The sequence below is a fragment of the Desmodus rotundus genome, chromosome 11 (genome assembly GCF_022682495.2).
Source record: "Desmodus rotundus isolate HL8 chromosome 11, HLdesRot8A.1, whole genome shotgun sequence".
In the NCBI taxonomy this organism is placed as follows: domain Eukaryota; kingdom Metazoa; phylum Chordata; class Mammalia; order Chiroptera; family Phyllostomidae; genus Desmodus; species Desmodus rotundus.
Window position 1 is genome coordinate 53,784,384 of NC_071397.1, and position 16,442 is coordinate 53,800,825.

Genomic DNA, 16,442 nt, shown 5'->3' on the forward strand with positions numbered 1-16,442 from the left:
ACTCAGTAGATTACTGCTCTGAATGCAAAAGTATTCTTCCAAAGTATAGGATAAAATACTATCCTATAGTATTTTACTTGAGAAGGGCCTGGCCCTGTAGCAGTGACAGTGTTTGGCACCGACAGATCTTCACAGAGCCATAGAGACAACCAGAAGCAAAGAGAAAACGATTTATCAGCCCCGCTGTCATTATTGATTTCATTTCTCTCCCTTTTCCCATCACCCCAAGACTGTGTCTGGAAGCAGTGCAGCAGCTCAGGGTCAAACCTGACCAACTGTGATTTCAGAGGGGCCAAGGGGGCTCAGCCCATCACACAGAGACGTAGCAGACTCCTCTGGGCCTGAGTTAAAATGAATAGAGGGCCCATGTGAAGATTGAACCCAGTCTTGCAGGTAAACAAATACATCACAGATTGAAGACACTGATATTAAAAGGGTAGACTCACAGGGTGGTGGCTCTACCTTCAACAGACCAAAACATGGAGAAATCTCGCTGGTACAAATATGCAACAGAGGGACTGAGGGCATTTGGGATTTGAAATCCAGATTGGTTGAGGCTGAGGCAGCCTGGCTAAGGAGGCAGCAAGGAGCCTCAAGAAGGGCCTCAGTGGGAGTAAAGGATCCTGCAGCAGGTCAGGGGATTTATTTGCTGGAACGTCCCCAGGGACCTGTGAGTAAATCTGGAGGGCACTGAGGGGTGACGAGGCCTATTATTCATTGGAATGAAACATGGCCAATTCAGTCCTCATTAGGGGTCTCTGCTGGGCAGTAGGAGGTCATACCCTGACAGCAACCTGGGGATGGATGAGAAAAAGCTCTGCCAGTTTGGAAAGATGGAAAGAAATATATCTAGACTTTTTCAAAAAGGTAAATTCAGCTCTAAAGGAAGTACAGGAAAAAATGTCTACTTGAAACCAAGTTAATTGTTCTAGGCAACTCTCCCCATGATTAAAGCTGGTTAAGCATGAAGGGAGGAAATAGGGCCCCAAAGCATTAATCACATTGAGTTGCAAATGATCTGTTTCTTGTCTCATTCATTTTGATATTTCTAGTTAGTACGTTACAAATGCTTGACACACAGTAAGTGCTAAATAAATACTGGCATATGAATATCAGACTTTTGGGGGGGGCAAAAAGTCTGTTTAGTTTTTTCATAAAATAAAAGACACGTTTTGCATTTTCACCAATGACTTCAATGATTTGGATATTTTGAGTATGTCAGCTATCTCCTTCTAGTGGGTAGAAGCTGGAGGGTGCAGGCATGGGGCAGGGCTACTAAACACCTTCCAATGCATAAGACATGCCCACAGCAATGAATTATTTAGCCAACATGTCAATAATACCAAGAAACTTCGCAAACCACTTTTGACACGTTCAATCAGTCACAGTACCTTCTCACACTGCATGAATCCCTTTTTGTGTTTCAGTTGGGTTTTTACCTTTCTTGAAATAATAAAGCATTATATGCTTGAAATGTTATATATTTCCATCTTCAATATTGAAAGGCTGCACACAAATCCATCAATTTTGATAATTTTTTAATGCACACTGATATGACAGCTGTCACAATACGATCTAACAAAATTGTTGTGAATGAAGGTAAAGACAACTAAGCACTACTCGAGCCATCCTATGGAAAAACTAAACAAACTTTTTGGCCAACCCAATATCTTCATTATAGTCACAATAGGGAATCAGATGGGAAGCCATAGAGTATATTATTTTCCCCTTTTTATTGAATTAATTGAGGTGACACTGGCTAAGAAAATTATACAGGTTTCAGGTGCACAATTCTATAACACTATCTGTACACTGTATTGTGTGTTCCCCTCCCCAAGTCAAGTCTCTGGCTATTCCCCCATATCCTTCTCCACGTTCATACATCGCCTGCACCAGCAATCACCACATTGTCCATATCTATGAGTTTTTTCTCTTTTTTTTCTTTTTTGCTCAATTCCTCCCCATCCAGCCCCGCCCCACCTCCCCACCCCCCACCCCCACCTCAACAGCTGTCATCCAGCTCTCTAACCATGAGTCTGTCCCTATTTTGCTTGTCAGTTCAGCTTGTTCATTAGATTCCACATATGAGTGAAATCATATGGTATTTGTCTTTCTCCAACTGGCTTATTTCACTCAGTATAATGTTCTGCAGGTCAATCTATACTGTTGCAAATGGTAAGATTTCATTCTTTTTTATGGCTGAGTGATATTGTGTAAATGTACCACAACTTTCTTATCCACTCATCTACTTATGGACACAGGTTGCTTCCATATCTTGGCTATTATAAGTAACACTGCAATGAACATAGGGGTGTGTATATTCTTTCAAATTAGTGTTTTGGGTTTCTTTGGATATATTCCCAGAAGTGAGATCACTGGGTCATAAATATATATTATGGTATTTTTGAGGCCAGCATTAACTGTAGTTGCCCAGATAATGTCTTAAGAGACATACGGGGGGGGGGGGGGGGAGGAGAGACAGAATTTATTTATAAAAAGTTGTGTATTTATTCTTACATGTTTAAACTTCAGTACCTTCAAAGTATTCTCCATTTGATGCAAAATACCTATTAAGACATTTTCTCCACTGCTCAAAACCATTTTGAATTCATTGATTTTGATGCTTTTTAGTGCTTCTGCCATTTTTTTTGTTGTTTCACCTCTTCCATATCAGCAAAACATTTCCCTTTAAGGACTTTTTTCATCTGGGGAAGCAAAAGTTCCTTGGGCAAGATCAGGTGAATAGTGAGGGTTCAAGCCATTTTTAGTCAAAAACTGCTGAACAGTCAGCATGGTGTGGGCAGGTGCGCTCATAAGTCACCCATCATGAGATGGGCAAATGCATTTAAAGAGTCTTCCAAAAAAAAATTCACTGAAGCTGAATGCAGCCTCTCACAACAATGCCAGCTGGAACACTGATACAGATGGGTTTCTAGAACACTCACCTATCAGGAGAAGCTTCTACTACAAGGGACCCACCCTCCAGAAGATAATTCTCATTCCCCCTCATAATTTATGGTGTTTAACAATGTTTCATTGCTCAAAATATCTCTAAATTCCTGTATTTATGAATCTCCACAATTCAGACATTTTCCACTGGTCACAATAAATGCTCTGTATGGGGTATCTCATCTGGGGGTAATATGCATTTCTACCCCATTCTACAGTTGAGGGCCTGAGACCAAGTGACTTACTCACGTTTACAGCTATGGTAAAAGTTTACAGAGCTTGGGATTTTTAGCACTATTCTATTCTACCTCCACATTATTACTAAAAGCCTGCAACAGTACAAATATCCTCTAAGAAAGAAAACAAATGAATTGTCAGTCATTTGCATATTTGTTTGAACTGATTCCTCATATGAATTAGTCAGGCACTGAGCTGGACCTTAAAGAGAGAGAATTAAAAAGTTTGATGAGAAGGATGTTTTTGAAAATTCTAATAACGTGGCTCTGACTCATTTTAGTGCTTACTGTGCACCAGGCATCTGTAAAGTACTAACTAGAGATATTTGGATCTATGTCTCTCTCTATAAAGCCAGTTTCATTTTACACCAGGGAAATCCCCTTTTTCCACATGTATAAATCACAAAAGATGCATTACTTATTACTTTATTTAAATTTTAAAATAAAATCTCAATTACCCATAGAATTGGGTAACCTTTTTTCTTTGCACTACTGCATCACCAAGAATGGGAGATCAAACTGAATGAGAAGATTCTCCAAGGGAACATCCAAAGAATAGCTTAATAAAATGTGCTATTGTCCTATTAACTGGGGAGTGTGGCCATATTCCAGTTATAAAGTTCATTGCGGGAGAATCTCTATAGCAAAAGCATTATTCAAACGGCTATCTATTAAGGAATAATGGAAGGTTTTCAAAGTGCCTTTGGTAAACATTTGATAGAAATATTGAAGCAGTTACCTACGTAATTCTTGTTATATGCGCTTGAAACCACCCCTTTTTTTCTCCTTGAACTATTCAGAAATTTTTGTGAGGCTAAACATCCCTGTGGCTCACACTTTGATAAGAGCAGGGTTTGCTTTTCCCAATATAGAGAAGTTTGAACTGGAAGCTTTACAATGAAAGGGAATATTTACACATCTACATTCTTGAGTTTCCTAGGAAAACCAAGTTTTCCTCAGAAGAGATTCCCAGGAATTTGAGGTAATTAGTATAAGAAACTATTGGAATAAACCTTTCCTCCAATTGGGCACACAAAGCTTGGAAGTAAGAGGCTGCCGGCTGTGGGTATCATTTGACTCTTCATATTTTTACTGTGAATTAAAGGCATCAAGATATATATAATTTAATCTAATATATTAAAATGTCAACTACATTAACTATTTATAAAATATCACTTGATATATTAATTAACACATTATGTAACTAGTATATAATATATTAATCTTAATATATTAATTAATATATATATACACACACAAATGTGTGTTGTGTAGAGATATATTTAATGGTCTATCATGTGCCAGGTATTTATAATAACAATGAAATAATACTATTGAACATTTACTAAATTCTACCCCCTCCCCAAGTGTGCTTTGAAAATCTCATTCTAGAACTTGATCAGGAAACATCTTATCAGTTACTCTTATCACCTCTGTTTCCCAGTAAAGAAAGGAAGGTGTTAAGGAACTTGCCCAAGGCCACCTAGCAAGTAGAACATGGATTTGAAGCCAAGTAGTCCATGCCAGAGCCCATACAAGGCACTTTATAACCCACGTGGTCTTGTGTGGTTAACATTCTACAACATTGGTGACAAAGCTCCATTTCTGACTTATTTGTGTTTCTCTTTGCAAATAAAGACCTGACATAGCATTTGTGCCTCTTTCCCATTTTAATCAAATGAAGACTATTTTATGACAGAAAGTAGCCTCACACAAGATTAATAAATGTGTAAAATATTCCAATATCCTTGTGCCTGGCAAAACACTTTCAAGTTGATGACTATTTCAGGCTAACACTGACTTGACCTCCTTTGTGATATTCATTAGCGTTCTTTCACTTTTGAAACTAATTCTGAAATGCTAGCTCTGATTGTTTAATCATCACATAAGGTAAGTTACACCTTGTTAGCTTGATAATGGTTTGTTAAAGCACACAGTAATTTGAAGCAATTGCTATATCCCCTTAAGTGGACTACTGTTCTTTACTAAAGTATTAGGTAATCTACATCTAGTTCGTCCAGAGCTTTCTAAAGCTTTTTGCTGCTTTCCAAATTAATGCAAAGTTCACTATATACAGCATTATCATTAAAATTTAAAAAGTATTTTAGGAAACAATTACATAGCGTACTTTAAAATTTTACCTTTCCTGGCACACTAGGGTAACAAATCGTTCAACTTCCTCAAATCTTCCAGACTTGAAAGCATTCTGTTCAAAGTGAGACATCATTAGTAACGTTAGCAGTATCTACGCAAAGTGCATATCAAGTTGACAATATGCCTCAAATCATGACCTTTTATTTAGACAACCCATCAAAATAATTTTCAAGATATTTTTGAAACATATATTTACTTATTTTGGCAGTTCAGTGTTAGAAAACATAGTTTTCGCTGAGTGTTGAATTTAGCACGAGATAGGTCAAACTACATTCTTGATATTAGTAAAGCTATACCAGCTCTCTTTTGGTTTAAATTATAACCTTTCTATTCTTTTTCTATGTATTTATTTATTATTTTTTCAGCATGATTGAGGTATAATTGATAAATGACACTGTGTAAATTTAAGGTGTCCAACATAATGATGTGATTGATACATGTACAATATATATTGTGAAATGATTACCATGATAAGGTTAGTCAACACACCCATCACCTCACATAATTACAGTCTTTTTGTGTGTTGTGAGAACGTTTAACATCTACTCAGTTAGCAACTATTCAGTATATAATATACTTCTACTATGGAGGAACGGCCCCAGGTGAGAATGTATATAGATTTCTGGGCAGTGGCTAGTGGCCAGAGAAAATGACTGAAAGTTTAGAGAGCAAGCAGTCTGGGGTAGAGGGGTATGGGTAAACATAGAGGCATGGGCATGAAGGGTGAGAATTTTCGTATCACACACTAATGCTTACCAGAATGCATCCACCACAGAAAGAGGAAGTGAACAACCAAGTAGAAAAATGACCCTAGTCAGCCTTCATTAGCCACCCAAAACTGGCAACGCGGCCATACAAATGAAATGGTCTCAGTGACTGAGAAGGAGGCTACGCAGTCACAAGGACTTGCCAAGGCAATAGCTGAGGGCAAGGGTAATTTAGAATAAATAGTGTGGAAGGGTCAGGGTAAGAACCAGTTACACCCCAAGACCAACTGCAGAGCAAGGTGTGTGGTTACCCTACAAATCTCCACCTCTAATTTTCCCATCAGAAAAAGAGACCCATGGGACCGTGAAGGTGCTCCCTGAACCTGCACGGAGAAGGAAAGCTGTGTGGCACACGGCTGGAATGCGGTGGCAATGAATCGACACCAGGCACGTCTCCTGTTGTGGGGATTGTGACCGACTGAGCACCCCACCTGCTGCCCCTGTGCATCCACCTTATGTTGAGGCAGAGGCAACACCTCTGGTGGGCAAGTCCCAGCCAAGGACTGAGCACAGAGGGGCACTAAAGCAGGCTTATTCCCACAAAACACAGGACTCTTCAAAAGATCAACATCGACTTCGCAATCTTACTTGGAACTGTTTTAAGTCTAAGACTTTATCCATATCAGTCCTCTTCTCTCCTTTCATAGGAATCAGAGCTGCATCACGATTCGAAGCCTCTCCCTACCTTCGCCTGTGCCCGCTGCCCTCCCGCACAGGCATCCTTCCCAATAAATCTTTTGCACGTCTATTCCACACCTATTGCACATCTCTTTGAGTGTCATCTTCTAGGAGGACTGAAACTAACACACCCATCTACTGAGTTCTTGATTTTTTCTATTATTAGTTGTAAATTTCCATTTGATTTTTAAAAGATATATTCTAGCTCTTTTGTGAATTTACCTGTGTGTTCTTGAACATATTAACCACAGCTATTTTTAAGTTCCTATCAGATAATTCTAGTATCTGGGTCACCTATAGATTCCTTTTTATTGTTTTTTTCTCTTTGAATTTGAACATTTGACCTAGTTTCTTGATATGCCCGGTAACTCTTTTATTGAATTATGAGCAATATGTTTTTTAACTCAGAGAAGTTCTATTTGATATCTTTTTTTTCCAGAAAAGTTTTAATTTTCTCCTGGTAGGCAGAATCTAAACAGGCCACCTTGATCCAGTTAAAGTGGAGTTCCAAGCTTAGTTAAACTGATATGTTTCTGGATTAGTCTTGCTTTTGGGGTATACTTACTCTTATGGTGAAGCCCTGCTAAGGTCTCCAATGAAAACTTAGGTTGTTTACCAGTTTGCCTTCATTCTGGTGGGCTCTGAATTCCACCCTCACTTCAGCAGACCCAGTAGACTGCTTATACCTCTGCTCAGCTCACTGTCTTCCCAGGTGCTGCATTTTGTTGGGTGTCTTGGCATCTCTCCTTACATCTTCACAAATTACAATTCTCAAAGAGAAACTGCATAGAGAATTTCTGGATCATTTCTAAGTGGTTGCCTTCTCTCCTAGCTTCCCAAGTCTTGACTACCTGGGCAACTCTAAACATCAACTGTTATCTTTTCAGTTCAGGGAAACTGCAGAAAGCTTTAGGCCACCACTTCCTGCCTAGCTTCTTTCTCCATTTCTTGTTTTGGCAAATGTCTGAAGGTAAAAATAGATGCAAGAATGAGGCTCATGTGAGTATAGTTTCTCCTGTAACTTGGTCCTACAAATCTTGGCTTCCTTGATGGTTCTCTGGGCCTTTGCACATGCTCTTCTCCCCTCTTACAATATATCCCCACCCTGTTTACCTATTTAGTAACCACTCTTCTTTCAGGTATTACCTCAACCATTGTTTCTATAGAGAAGCCTTATTTTACATACTTGGCTGGGTCAAACAAACCCTCTCTTACAGTCTCTCAGGGGCATCACACCTACCTCTACTTTCTGACTCATATCATTGGTACAGTTTTATGCTTATTAGTGTAATTATTGGGTTAAATTATCTCTTATTGTACCATAAGCTTAGTGTGGGCATTTATTATGTCTGATCAACATTTTACCTCCAGTGACTAATAAGTGCCTGATACATAAGGAATGCTCAATAAATATCTACTTAATGAATATAGTGCTATAATCCCCTATTGAGTAGTTCATCCACTACACTGGAATATGAATATATGAATTAACACCTTGTCAGTGAATGAACTCCATACTTAACATCTGAACAGTGTCCTTCTCATTAATAATTACAATTGTGTGTGCATAATTGGAGTTGATTTATATAAGGCAAAAATGTGAAGTACTCAGCAGTCTGAAAGAGACGTCTTGGACAAGTACTTGAATATTCATCGAAACCAGAAAACTACAAAGATCTCCAGGGATATAATTTTAGACTCTGATAAGAGCATTTATGCAGTAATTCATTGAGCAACTCTACCAAAATGAAATGCTGACAAAAAGAAGGAAGATCAAAGAATGCTTTCAAGGACAGAGCAAGAATCGGGCATTGAAAAAGGGAGATATGACGTGTTTGGCAGAAAGGTTTAGAGAACAGGAGAAACAGCAGAAAGAATGAACTGCTGGGAAGAGCAGAAAGTTCAAAGTGTCATGTTACCTGTCTTCAACACAGATCAAAAAATTCCCCAACATTTCTACCTGCCTGACTTTATATAACAAAATAGAGGTGAAGGACAGGGGATTAATTCCAAGTAGCCTATTCATTCTTTTGAAATACCCCAGGAGGCCCAAAGCATTCTTCATGTGTCAGGAAGTTCCACTACTTTGCTGAAAAACTGAAGCGTGGGAAGTTTAAATGTTAGACAGTGTATTGGATGGTACATGAAACTGGCTAACATTTACTATGGTTATCTGAAGCCAATATGGTCATTTGGTCAACTCACCCAATAACCAATCAAATCACCCAAGTTAGCAGTTTTATGAACTAGTCAATTTAGACTCACATGGACTAAGTAGCTCCACAGAGAGATCTCCAAGTCCAAGGTCTGTAGGTCTTGCCTGAAGCAAGACTCCACCATAGAGTCTGCACATTTTGCTTATTGCTAACATTTCCAACAAAGGCTCAGCAGAAGAATTTCCAGTCCAGTTCCTTTGGGTAAGATGCATCCAATCAAGTGCATTAAATTTGTCAACAAATAAATGTTAAATATTACCATGTGCCAGGCACTGTGCTAGGGGATGGAAATGCCATAGTAGTTTGGACCACAGACTCTATTCCTGGCCTCATAAAGCTTACAATGTACTGGGGAGAAAATAAGCATTACACAAATAAACACAAAAAAATGTAAAAATGCATCTGTGTCTAGCGGCCCTAAGGATTTGTGTGTGGTACCATGGGAGCTTGCAATCTAAGTATTTGGTCTGGATGAGGGAGGTTCCTTGAGAAAGTGACATTGAGCAGAGAGCTGGAGGGTAACAAGGGGAGGGAAGCTCATTCCAGGTGGAGGGAACAGAGTTGTGTGCACATATTAATTTGGACTACTTAGTTAAATTTTTAATATTTTTTCTTACAACATCCCAAACTTTCCTTCCCTCCCCCAATATATGTATTTTACTTGATTTGGGTATAAGGCAGATGGCCATACCAATGGTTTGGAAAATGTGGCCCTGAGGGAAAAGAGGGCAGCAGAAGAGAAGAGGAGAGAGCGCAGAGAATATCAGGGACCATGGGAAGAGTGTGGCCTCTGGCAGCTCTCATTACCTGGAGAGCCCAACTCCATGACCACATGCTGGCATTGTCGTGGGTGTTGGGACATCCACCAGCCTTCTACTCTGACTGAAATGGCAGGGGAAATGGTGAAGAGCTCAACTGGAATGCAGACAGCCTTCCATGCAAGCTCTCGCAAACTTGTTTCAGGTGAAAGGGAGGCTTGTGATCACTGCATGCTCCTGGGTCTCGATATTTGAGAAGAAGTATAGAAGACACAGAGGACAAAGCCAGAGTGGAGGGGGTTGCAATCTACAAGAATAAACCACAGGATCAATCATTTCAGGAATATTACTATAATTAGAACAAAAATAAGGTTCCAGCCAAGATGGAGGTATAGGTAGAAACCTTTCGCTTCCTCACACAACCAAAAGGAGGATAAGAACCAATCTAAAAACAAACAACCAGAAGTGCCAGAAAATCAAACTGCATGGAACTCTGACAATGAAGGAAATAAAGAAACATTCAACCAGACTGATAGGAAGGAGACAAGCAGCCTGGCAGGTGAAGGAGACCCACAGCAAGACGGCAAGGTTGCAGACCACGCGGGCAGGGCTGGCTGAACTGGAAACTGAGATTCGGAGCTGACTGTGGACTGCGGCAGGTGTTGCCACGGAGGGAGAAACTCCCAGTCTCACAGGAGAGTCTGTTGAAAAGTGGGGCTAGAGCCAAGCAAGCCAGGCTCATTGTTCCCTCTCTGGCCCCTCCCTGACAGGCAGGGCCTCAGCACAGCAAAGAGGGTTGCCCTGCCCTAGTGAATATCTAAGGCCCCACCCCCTTACAACTTAACAGGTGTGCCAACACAAAGATATATGGCCCAAATGAAAGAACAGATCAAAACTCCAAAAAAAGAGCTAACTGATGAGGAGATAGCCAATTTATCTGATGCAGAGTTCAAAACACTGGTAATCAGGATGCTCACAGAATTGACTGAGCTTGGTCACAAAATGAAGGAACAAATGAAGGCTACCCAAAGTGAAATAAAGTAAAATATACAGGGAACCAACAGTGCTGGGAAGGAAACCAGGTCTCAAATCAATGATTTGGAACAAAAGGAAGAAATAAACATCCGACCACAACAGAATGAAAAAAACAAGAATTCAAAAAAATGAGGAGAGGCTTAGGAGGCCCAGAGGCTGTCCTCTGGGACAGCTTTGAATGTTCCAATATCTGAACCATAGGGGTGCCAGAAGGAGAAGAAGAAGAGCAAGAAATTGAAAACTTATTTGAACAAATAATGAAGGAAAACTTCCCCAATCTGGTGGAGGAAATAGATTTCCAGGAAGTCCAGGAAGCCCAGAGAGGCCCAAAGAAGTTGGACCCAAAGAGGAACACACCAAGGCACATGATCATTAAGTTACCCAAGATTAAAGATTAACAGAGAATCTTAAAAGCAGCAAGCAGAGAGAGTTAACTACAAAGGAGTGCCCATAAGACTATCAGCTGATTTCTCAAAACATACCTTGCAGGCAAGAAGGAGCTGGAAAGAAATATTCAAAGTCATGAAAGGCAAGGACCTACAACCCAGATTACTCTATCCAGCAAAGCTATCATTTAGAATGGAAGGGCAGATGAAGTGCTTCCCAGATAAGGTCAAGTTAAAGGAGCTCATCATCACCAAGCCCTTTTTATATGAAATGTTAAAGGGACTTATCTAAGAAATTGAGGGAGATCAAAAACTATGAACAGTAAAATGACAACAAACTCACAACTATCAACAACTGAACCTAAAAAAAAGAAAACAGTGAAAACAAAAACTAAGCAAATAACTAGAACAGGAACAGAATCAGAGAAATGGACATCACATGGAGGGCTTTCAGTGGGGATGGGGAGGAGAGGAATGCGGGGGGAAGGTACAGGGAATAAGAAGCATAATTGGTAGACATAACATAGATGGGGAGAGTTTAAGAATGGTATAGGAAACAGAGAATTCAAAGAACTTATATGTACAACCCATGGACATGTACTAAGTGGGGGAATGCTGGAGGGTTGGGGGTGCAGGGCGGAGGGGGGATAAAGGGAGAAAAATTGGGAAAACTGTAATAGTAATCAATAAAATATTCTTTTAAAAAAAGAACAAAAAATGGAAGTGAAATCACTGCCCACTGTAAATGACTTTTTAACGAGTCCAAAGCACAGCATTTTCTTCTCCATGGTATCATTTGGCTGTCATTGTCTGGCCCACAGGCAAAAGTATACCAGGCAGGCAGCTTTGAATGGGCTCTTGTTCACTGCATCTATGACTTCACAGCACCAAATTTGCAGTTAATATACCAAAAATAAAAACATCCATGTGCCAGATGTCTTCCACTGATCTGATGGTCTTCAGTGGTTGCTTAGGCCACTGTTGGTACTAACTTATTTTACAAGAATTGTAAAGAAACTATAGTTTTCCACACACAATTATGTGTGTTTCCATGCGCAGGTGCCTGCCTTTGTTGATGACGATGAACAAACGATACAGATGCTATGGCACTTGCTGGATGTGGGCAGAGTACACCAGCATTAACGTGTGTGGAGTCCCAAGACAGGACAAAAAGTTAACACAGAGAACATGGGATTGATGCAATGAGCCAGGAACTGCTTGGCCAGAGCAAGGTGATGGGTAAGAGCTTGGGGGTGATGAAAGAAAGTAGAACTTGGGTAACAAGTGTCAGTAGGTTACAGTGAGTATTATTATTTTTAAAAAAGCTAAAATAGGCACAATAGAGAAAGCAAAGCAGAACTCATAAGAAGCATTAAGGAAGACTGCAGTATCCATACTGTCCCAGGAAAAGGATAGATAGTGGGGAAAACAAAGTTTTCCTCGCTACTAGAGACAAAGAAATACCAGATGTGCCACTGTTGAGCCATGACACAGACAAACTTTCTTCTTCCCCAGGTGCCAGGACCAAGCTGGACCACTAGTGAGCAATGCAGTGACCCAAAGCCAAAGTGATGAGCCTAGAGAGTGCCCCCTGCCTGCCCCATTCCCAAAGACAGGATGCTATCAAATCAAGCACATTAACACCTCAGCTCATAACGAAGAGGTTCCATACATAAGCTCAGTAGGAAAAATCATAGAACCTTACCCTCAGTCCTAGGAATATGACACCAGGTGTGTTGTGGCTGCTCTGAAAGGGAACACAGGTGATGTATGAGAAAGCAAATTCTCAAACCATTCTAGCCACACCACCTAACTATGCCCAGAGTTATTAGCCCTGGGGGCTATGTGGAAAAGCAGAGTTGATCTCATTGCTGTCTCTTAAACCATCAAAGGTGCCCCATTAGTCCACTCACTGGCTTTGTTTGGGGGTTTTATGCTTTCAATCCCCCACTTCTTCACATCAGAAATGGAGCACCTGATCCAGATGTAACAATTTATTCATCATCTCTCATCAGAAGTCTCTCATCCTTCATGTTTGCCATGCTCTGAACTGACAGATGCAGCAGAACACATACATCATATGGTCTTGAACTGAGATGATTGCCACTTTTTGTGACTGGAAAGGGAGTAAATCCATGTAACAAGTATTCAGTCTTTGTGCAAAGGACTAAAAAATAGGGTATGGGCAGGACCAAGTGCATGGGGCAGGAAGAGCAGATTGGGGGACAGAAGATACTGGTACCCAGAATTTGATCTCAAAAGCAGACAGCATCTGTTTTAGTCTCAAGATGATGGTGGTGGGATAAAGAGGCCTAGTAATTCAGGATGAGAGATATGAGAGCCTGGGAGGCAGAGATGTAGCTTCTTCCCCTCCTCCCAACCTTGTTTTCATCGCAACAACCACACAAATGCCTCTTACCTTAAACTACAGCTGAGAACAAGAAATTGACAGAATTTTCACTTTTCATCTGGATGATTCAATGTCGTATAGAAACAGCTACTGTGGACCTCCTAAGGAGGAAGGATGAGAAACAACCTACCTCAAAAGGCATTTTTTTTAAAGTTTAGAAGCCACTAGGTGTTCGGTACTTATTTTTAAGGCTATAAATCCCACAGCAGGTGCACCTAGGCAATCAGGATAGGCAAGAGCTCTGATATATTCAACAGTGGTACTTAGGGCCACAGAAACCCTGGGAGGCTATAAATAGTCATTAGGAGCGAAATGTTGCTGAACACTGAGGGAGAAATCCACCAATGGAGCAGAAATGTAAATCAGAAACTACTATGATGAAATTATGTTTTCATATTAAGCATAAAGGAAGAAAAAAGGGAAAAAGCAAGAACTAGATTTCTTTTTATTACCTAATCAGAATTTGAGCCATTTCAGAAAGTATCCAAAGGGGGAAAGAGGGAGGGAGGAATAGAGGGAGGGTCGGAAGGAAGGAAGGAAGGAAGGAAGGAAGGAAGGAAGGAAGGAAGGAAGGGAGGGAGGAAGGAAGGAAGGAAGGAAGGAAGGAAGGAAGGAAGGAAGGAAGGGGGAAAGGAGGGAGGGAAGGAGTGAGGGAGGGAGGAAGGAAGAAAGGAAGGGAGGGAAGAAGGTGATCTGCCCCCCCCCCATTTCATTCAAATGTCTGTCTGAAACTGGCAGGTTCAGTCCAGATGTTATAGCTTCATTCGCAGTCAATGAGCTTACGGAGATTGTCATAGCAACTTCTATCACCTTTTGGTTGCCAAGATTGGGTTTATTTTTGCAAGAGAATGAAAGTTATTGATAAACACTGTTTATTTCTCACATATTCTCTGAGGATGTTGGGAGGATTAATGCATGTTTGATAAGTCATTCTTGAAGTGTATGAAGGTCCCTGTGGCAAAGGCACCATGCATATGTAAAGTATTGATAGTTTTAATCATTTTCAAAATTCACTTCTTCTCTGTTTTCACCCCCCTAAAAAAACATACATTTTAATATTAAGGTACTTTAGTTTATTGGATTATATCTCACAAATTTCAGAAAACAATAGAAATGTATTTAATTATATTATATTTCACAATGTAGTTTTTAGATTGTTTCTGTCTGTAGTTGCACTTTTGATCTTTTCTGTGAATGATACTTCTATTATTTGGGTAAGTCACCTTGAGATGTAACTTTGCACTACATATACAGAACTCTATAGAATTCATTTTTTGAGGTTCTCTCTCTCCTTTTTTAAGAAATGCAAATTTCATATACAGATTTATGAAGTGATTATTGTTGCAAATATCTAGCAATACAGAATCGAGTAGTGAAAGCGTTGGTAATGATATTGTTATACCACTTAATATGTTCTTGGCTGACCCTCACAGACCCTATTTCAGAAAATGCTTCCATAGACCCAGAATATAATTGATTTATTTCCTCAGTCAGGGAAAGATGGTCATTTATTAGCAATCGAAAAATGAGGTTCAGCATCAAATACTGTTTTATTAAGCCCTCCAAGTGTGATCAGACTAAAGGAGGGAAGGCTGGGAGTTCTGAAAACAGAGAGGATAAAAAAATAATGGTGAAGACCACCACCTGTGAAGGTGAATTGCTTGACTCTACTACTTACTAACTACGTAACTTTGGGTATTAACTTTGTGCCTCAGTTACTTCTTCTGTAAAATGGCAATGCTGATAGTGCCTGCCTCTGAGGTTACTGTGAGAATTAATAAAAGTATCTACATAAAGAACACCAGTCTTTATGGAGTCAACCAAAAAAATAAGTGTTTTTTTTTGGTTTGGTTTGGTTTTTGCACACATTCCTTATGTCCAAATAACTCCTTGGAAAAGAATTTCCATGGCCACTGAGAAAATAGGTGACCAAAAACTCTGCTTTCTTTGTTAGTTCTTCTTTGGATTCCCTCTGATGGTGTCAGTCAGATACAGGCTGGGGCTACAGTCACCTGAAGGCTGAACTGGACTAAATATTAACAGACATTTTTGAAGTGAATGGGATAAAAAGAAACATCAGCACTATGTATCCACATCATCAGTCAGATAAATTAGGTTCTGCTGCAATAACGAACAACCTCACAATCTCAATGTGTTAAACAACAAAGGTATATTTTGCTCATATTACATGTCTATTGCAGATTGACTGGGGTCTCAATTTCGTATCATCATCATGCGTTCTCACTCTATCATCCAGGCTGAAAGATCAGTCACTACCTAGAATATCACTAGTTGCCTTGGCAGAGGGAAAGAAGATAGCAAAGCACATATTGACTCCTGAAGTTTCCACATGGAGGTGACATATATCACTTCTATTTACATTGTGTTGGCTCAAAATGTGTCATGACCATGCTTGAGCTCAGAACCAGGAAGGAACAATCTTACCACATGCCCCAAATGAGAGAGAGAACCGAACAGTGAGCAGCATTGATGACTAATACAATGCTCACATAAAAAATTTTGCTTTGGGTTGGGAGATCAGGGGAAACTTACTGGAGGTAACAAAGAAAGGTACTGTGTGTGTTCTACATAAAAAGTGAGAAGTATTTAAGTGGATAGAGACAGAAGAGGGAAGAGAGACAAAAACATGGAGATAGGAAAGCATTTGGCAATATTATAGGAAAGAATCTCACTTAACTGGAACAAAAGGTGATAGTTCATTCCAGAAAAAAATTATGCTGGAGAAAAAAAATAAATTTGCTCTACGGCAAACAGGTAAGATTTATAAGCTTGACAGTAAAATGATATGCTAAGTTACAGAGTGGATAATGGGGCATGATAGGCCACAAAACC